The following is a 5,750-nucleotide window of genomic DNA, read 5'->3' on the forward strand; positions in this document are numbered from 1 at the left end:
GGAGGTGGCACCCACGTGGGAGAGGAGCTGGCATCACAGCCGTGCCCTCGGGGGTTGGCTGCTGCACTGACCCAGATTGGTGGGTGCTCCGGGGGAGTGGTGAGTGGGAAACTGCACCAGGAACAAAGCTCTTCCTTCCTCCCTGCCCTTCTCCTTCCCTTCTTTCCTTCCTCCCTCCCTGCCACCCTCCTCTCTATCTCCCTTTTGACCTTCTTGCTTCTCTGCCCCTTTCACCCTCAAAATGTGATCTAAGGGTCCCGGATGCTGGACTCATCTGGGACTGGGTGTGCAGGGTGAAATATGATTCTGTGGACTTTCTGAATTGGGGTCCCGGGAAGGGTTCCTTGTGGGCGCCCTGTTAATAGCACCTCTGCTGACACTGGAGTGTGACAGCCACCGTTTGAAGGCACAGAGGCCTCTTCCCCTGGGTTAGAGATGTACTGTGACTCCCCAGTCTCTGTTGAAGGCCACGTGTTACATGTTAGTGTCCTGTGGGATGAGTAGTGTATTGTCTGCTGCAGAGTGTAGCACCTTCTTGCCCTATATTAGCCAGGGTTCTCCAGAGAACAGAACCAACAACATGTGTGTGTATATAGAGAGATTTATTTTAAGGATTTGGCTTACACGATTACGGAGGCTGTCGAGTCCAAAATCTGCAGGCTGGCCAGCAGGATGCAGATTGGGAAAGTTTGGGGCTGCAGTTCAAGCCCAGAGGCCTGGCAGGATTCCTTCTTGCTCAGGGAAGGTCACTCTTTAGCCTCTTCGGGCCTTAACCTGATTGGGTGAGACCCACACATATGATGGAGGGTCACCTGCTTTACTCAAAGTCCACTGATTTAAATATCAATCTCAGTCAAAGACACCCTCACAGAAACATCCAGAAAAATATTTGACCAAATATCTGGACATGGTGACTCAGCCAAGTTGACTCGTAAAATTAACCAACACAGCCCCCTATGTCTTTCAAATATCCAGAGGTTTCTCTGGTTCTAGAAGACCGCCATAGGCAAGGTAGGGGTCTCGACCTTGTGGAGCTACAGAAATGCATAAAGCCATATGAGTGAGCCTGTTCTTTCTGTTAATTAATCATTTGGCATAGAGTATCCATTTCGTGTCCATCATAGGCAAGTGAAAGCCTTATATAATGTTACTGACATAGATCACACCTCAGCATCTTCCTTGATGTGAGTGCTCATTTTTCCATCAAACCTATCCACCTACCTCCTCCCTCCCTCCCTTTTTGCTGTTATTCAGTCCATATTATTGGACATCTAGCATATTCCAGGCACCAGGCCAAGCACTGGGCAATCAGAAATGGAGAAGACACATCCACTACCAACAGTGAGCCCAGAGGCCAGGAGGGCTGCAGGTGCAGAAGTCAGTCCACGGAAGGTTGGGGCCAGCAGCCTCCTTTCCCCTCTCTGAGCTTCCTTAGCAATGCCAGGTGTTAACACACAGCCCACAACAGTCCTGGGTTGTCCTGGGGACAACATCACATCTTTGTACCTGATGTACCTGTTCTTCTGTACAGAGGCGCCATGTCCCTTTTCTTCAAACTGCGGCCGAGGAGCAGAGTATCGGCATCACCCGGCAGCTGGTTAGAATGCAGATGCTCAGGCCCCGCCCAGACCCATGAGTCAAATCTGCATTTTCATCAAATCCAGCAGGTGATTCCTGCATGTGTACAGCTGCTACCTGCTTCCCTGGTCTTCATCCCTTGTAATACACAGAAATATTTCCATGGAGAATTCCAGAAGAGTTGACAGCCTGGCCACAGGGCTGCTCTGCGAGATTGGAATTTATTCCTAAGCCACACGGGGAAGCTTCTTCTCAGGCTTATGGGAGGCAGCCTGGAAGCCACTGGTGAAATGTGAGCTGGGAGTGTGAGCCTCTGTGCCTCCGCTGACTTCTGGAGGCATCTCGGGGAGATACGTCACTCCTCCAAGATTGCTTTCTCCTCTGTAAAACAGGGATAATAAGAAAAAAATCTTTCTTTCTGGGTTGTTGGGAACACAAGCAGATCCACAGCGAGTGGAGGGCCTGCTGTGAGCCAGGTGTGGCTGCGCCCTCATGACAGGCAGAAGGCTGCGCCGGAGGAAGCTGGAGCTTTGGGGCTGGGCCCCTCATCACCGATGCAGGGACGGTGCTTGCTGCACAGATTGTCCCGAGGACTAAGTGAAATTCTGTGAGCGAAACACCCTGAACCGTAGCTGTTATTTTTATAACAATTGGCTTGTGTAACTGCCCTGTGTGATATGCCAGCCCTTGACTCATACCCAGAGACAGGTGGGGGCAGGTGGAGGAAGGGACCACTGTTGGCTGAAGCAGTGTCTTCTAGATTGTTCACAGAGGCACCATTCACCTTAGCGTACTCAGGCCTAGATTTCTGAGAGTCCGTAAGAAGGTGCAGAAGTTAATGTGCCATGTTGCTAAGTAGATTTCTTTTAAAAGGTGTTCTCTTCTAAGGTAGCGACAGATGTGAGGGTTGCTATGGCAACAGGTGTCTGTTTGGAGAGCACCGCACAATAGGTGAGATGGCTCACCAACAATTTATGGTCACGGAAGGTGAGCTTCCTCCCAGGAAATTTTAGTGAGGGATCACCTTCCTCTGGGTTTATATTTTCCGAAGCTGGTTTTATTTGTGTCTTGGGAGATTGGGCAGGATGGGGAAGCCTTTGTGTGGATTCAGAGCAGACTCCGTGCACAGCACGTGGTCAGAGGGTCGGAGTCTTTTCAAGAATTGAAAGAGATTAAAAAAGAGCCTTGAAGAATTCGATGGTCTTGAGATCCTCCGAGAACATTTCACCAGCCTGCAAATTTCTTTGTAGCAAACAGCACTGCAATTTTGCAGGGTTAGGAGAAGAATCTGTAGTTGGCCATGACTTTATTCTTTCCATAGAACAAATCTTCAATGAGTGCCTCCCGGGTACACTGAAGTTCATGTGCTGGGGTGGGGGACCAAGGTGGCATGGCAGGATATGAAGATGAATAAGACCTGGGCTCTGCCCTTCAGAAGTCAAGGTGGGAGAGACAGACGGACATAGGCCGATTGTGGAGCGGCTTAAGCTGCTATGAACGTATAGCTGGGGTGTAGTGGATAAGTTTGGAAAACTGGGGATCATGAGTTTGGCTGGGGATCATGGAGCATCCTCATTGTGGGGTTGAGGAGTCTGAACTCTCTCCCACTGGAGGCTTTTCTTCTGGGAATGAGATGTGGTCAGCCAGGCCCATCGTGGTTAGCAGGTGAGGGCAGCATGGGAGGGAGAGGACAGGCATGGGGCTGGAGGACACTGTCAGGGCAAAAGGTGATGGATGGGCACCAGTCCTCAGCCCTGCATGCCAAGACTGGCCAGGTCCCAGCTAACAGCCTGGGCTCTGCTGGTTCCCCAAAGTCCTGGGAGTTTGCTGTCTCTTCTGGGCCGGGGTCAGGGTGGAGGGGTGGTTCCCTGCATCCCCCCAGAGGGCTTCCAATCCTAGCCAGAGGGGAAGGCCGTCGGTGAAGTGCCTGGGTCCCGAGTTCTGGGCCAGAGCCCTCCTGTGCATCTGCCGGGCGCCTTTCTCATCCCAGACATTCTTCTCCTGGTAGGTTCCTGGGCCCCAGTCAGCTCTGGCCAGGATCAGATTTCCAGGCCTTGCTCTCTAACCAGGCTGGCCCATCCCCTCCTGGAGCCACTGCCCAGAGACCCAGCATGGCCCGTGGATGAACCCCAGGGATGTAAGCCTTACTGGACTGAGATAGGAGAGCCAGGAGTAGGAGCAGAGGAGGATGTGCCCAGAACCTGCTGGAAAGAGCCGTCGTCCACAGGAGCCCCCTGGAAGCTCTGCTGCAGCACCTGGCAACCTCTGGTGCAACAGCCATGTGACTAGACACAAGCTGAACCCCGGAGCCGGGCAGGGAGCCAGACGGGCACCTGAGCTGTGGATCCTCAGCCCTGTCTGGGGAGGACACAGATGAGAGCGCATGGGAGGCCAGGCCAGAGGGGCTCTTCTCGCCTTGGATTCTGCACCATCCTCTGCTTCCTGCCCATCTGCACTTGGGTGCACCAGTGGAGAGTGAGCCCTGGAGAGCCACGGAGCGCCCGTCTGTTCTGGGCAGGGCATGGTCTCAGCCTGCACTCCGCCTTCCCCAGCCATAAAGCGGAGATAAATTGTACCTGCTTGCGCTGCCTCAGTTCACCCAGGGGGTGATTTAATGCAAAAGATTTGAAAGCTCTAACTAGGATTCCATTCCATGGGATTTGAAGGATGAAACAAAAACATTTGTTTTGTTCCAGAACGTAAAACTGATACATGTTTTCAGCATACAATTTGGAAAATACACACAAAAAAGAGAAGATAGAACAACCCATTATGCCAGCACTCAGATGCAAACGCCGTTCATATTTTGTAATATTAACTGCCATTCTTTTCTCTGTGTGTAGACACACGTTTCTACCTTTTATTTCCTTTGGTCCAAATGGGATCATAGTTCGTGAACAGCTTTGAAAACATTTCTTTTCCATTTAACAACATCTTAGAAACATGTTTTCATATCAAACCTTCGGAGGTAACATCATTTATGGCTGCCTGTAATTTCATCCTATGTATGGATCCCACATTTTTTCAGTGAGTCTCTTCAATGCTCATTTAGGTTGCTTCCAAATTGTCTCTACTGTGAGCAGTAGTGCAATGACTGGTTTTGCTGTGTACCTCTGCCTTTTGAACTGGACAGTTGTAATAGGAGATATCTTAGTGTAGGCAGAGTCAAATGCATGCTCAGGTCTCCCTGTCAGCTCAGACCCGCCCCGCCCATGCTTCACGCTGAGCACATGCTGGTCTTTGTCCTGGCATTTTCCGGGCTCTGTGTCTTTGCTTTGATTTTTCTGTGTCTCTTCTGTCTTAAATGTGAAAAAAGGTGCCCCTGCTTCTGAGAACAGAGAGAACCAAGTGACAGGCCACGAATTTCCTGGTGCACCAGTGAATGGCCACTCCGCTTGCTGTCCGTGAGCTGACAGTGAAGCCTGATGGTTTTTAACCTGGGCCAAGCCATGGGTTGTCCCTGCCATTGTCCTGTGATGCTTTCTTCTCCAGTGCCAGCACTGAGCTCGCCTTCCAGGGCTTGTCTCCCACTGTGGTTCTATCTATTCCCCAGCGCAGGTGTCCTCCTAGCCACTGATTTCCTGGTCACAGATGCAAAGACCCACCCCTGGAGGGTGGAGGCCCTCCCTGAAGATGGCCCCACCCCAGCAATGCCGTTTCCTGCCCAGCATTCAGGACTCCTTGAAGCAGAATTGTAGGGTGCACGCTGGTGCCTTCGAGGGGCAGTCTTGAGTCTTCCCCTGTGAGTGTCCCCACCAGGCAGAGGGAAGGAACAGGAACCACTGTCCACTTGATATCTGTTAGGACCTAGGTTCTGGCCTGAGCACTCACATGCTGACGAATAAGTGTTGGCCTCAGATTCGGGCTGCCTTGTCACACTGCGGTCAGAGATGTGCCAGGTGGACCATATGATGATGTGTCAGCAATTTCTAACCCACAGATCTAGACTCAGCAGCCCCCTCCAACAGGTTTGGGAGGCATGTCACCCAGCACACAACTCAGCTCAGACAGACTTGGTTTGGATGACAATGGTGGGAACCATCACACAGCCAGCTGCATGGGGCCAGCAGGCAAAATTCTCTAGTCCAGGGGCCAGGCTGGCTATGCAGGCTCAGCCAAATCCCAAATCCCACTCTCTGGAGCAGACTCCCATTAACCCTGTGCACAGTACT

This window comes from Pongo pygmaeus, chromosome 12 (assembly GCF_028885625.2).
Source record: "Pongo pygmaeus isolate AG05252 chromosome 12, NHGRI_mPonPyg2-v2.0_pri, whole genome shotgun sequence".
NCBI classification, from domain to species: Eukaryota; Metazoa; Chordata; class Mammalia; order Primates; family Hominidae; genus Pongo; species Pongo pygmaeus.